This window comes from Myotis davidii, unplaced genomic scaffold, assembly GCF_000327345.1.
Source record: "Myotis davidii unplaced genomic scaffold, ASM32734v1 scaffold551, whole genome shotgun sequence".
Lineage (NCBI taxonomy): Eukaryota > Metazoa > Chordata > Mammalia > Chiroptera > Vespertilionidae > Myotis > Myotis davidii.
The window spans coordinates 2,553-3,838 of record NW_006283788.1 but is presented as its reverse complement, the minus strand read 5'-3'; the positions used below and the strand labels follow the sequence as shown (position 1 = coordinate 3,838).

Genomic DNA, 1,286 nt, shown 5'->3' with positions numbered 1-1,286 from the left:
ACAGCAGCCCCTCCCTTATCTGCAGTTTCGGTTTCCTCGCTTTCAGTTACCGGCAGTCAACTAGGGTCCAAAATAGGAATTGCTTATTTCTGGCATTTCCCCAGTTGGTAAGTTTTAGATGGTGTGACACTGAGGAGTGTGACGAAACCTCACGCCCTGCTCTGTCCTGTCTGGTACGGGGCATCCCTTTGCCCGGTGTGTCGGCGCTGCATACGCTCCCGCCCGTCAGTCGCTTAGCGGCCGTCTTGGTCATCAGATCGACTGTGGCGGCACCACAGAGCTCACGTTCCAGTGACCCAAGTCTCACTTCACGTGTCCCCAAAGCCACTCATAGCTTTTGTTATGGTATCTTGTTATAGCTGTTCTACTTTATCACTAGTGTTTGTTAGCTACTGTTAATCTCTTACTGCGCCTACTTTATAAACCAGACATTGTAGCTGGTACGTATGTATAAGGAAACCGTCGTATATCCAGGGCTCAGTACTAGCTACAGGCTCAGGCTTCCACTGTGGTCTTGGAACACACCCCCCACAGGTCAGTGGGGCCCCCGTGCTCCCCACCCTCTATCACCTAAGGCCACCACCAACCCCTCCTGTATTACCCCCACGGGCGATTGTCCATCCCCGACCACCAGTGACGTCACCTTCCACTGCCGTTCCCTCCCCACCCCCCAATCATCCTTCCCTCCAACCCGGCCTCCCCACACCCAGCAGCGCCGTCCGCGTCTTCACTCTCCCATCCTCCATTCTTCACGACCCAACGGCGCCATTTCCCACAGCCCACCCTTCGCGGGGTCACCCTGGAGGGGACCACCTTCCACTGACCTCCTCTCACCTCCTCACCTGGCACCGGCCTTCTCCAGCCCTGTCCTCCCCCGTCTGTACCCCGCACAGCACTGTCTGCTGCACTGAGCGCTCATCATTCTTGACTTTTAGAGCCATTTCCCATCGATTTTCTTCTCCTTCATCACCCGCCTCCCCGGCCCGGCTGTTCTCCGATCTCCCTCGGCCGTTGCTGATAACACGTCACCCTCACGGCCACGCTCTCCATCCCGTTACCCACACGTTCCATCCTCCGGCCCCTTCTTCCTCCCAGCACTGTCCTTGTTTGCCCTCCTCCCCGTCCAACAGTACAACCTTCCACTGATTCTCCAACCACATCCCAGCAACCCACTGGCCCCATCTTCACCAGCACCAGCACCAGCACCACGACCACCAGCACCACGACCACCAGCACCCACGACCACCAGCACCAGCACCAACGATGCTGCTCCTTCAATCCGGCTT

At 57.5% G+C, this 1,286-nt stretch overlaps 1 protein-coding gene across 1 annotated transcript in view; it reads right to left on the bottom strand.

Annotated features, from left to right (window-relative positions):
* Positions 1-1,286, bottom strand: part of LOC102753910 (tyrosine-protein phosphatase 13-like) — a gene marked incomplete at both ends in the record, with an annotated part of 5,551 nt that overhangs the window by 3,610 nt on the left and 655 nt on the right. The window lies entirely within an intron of this gene.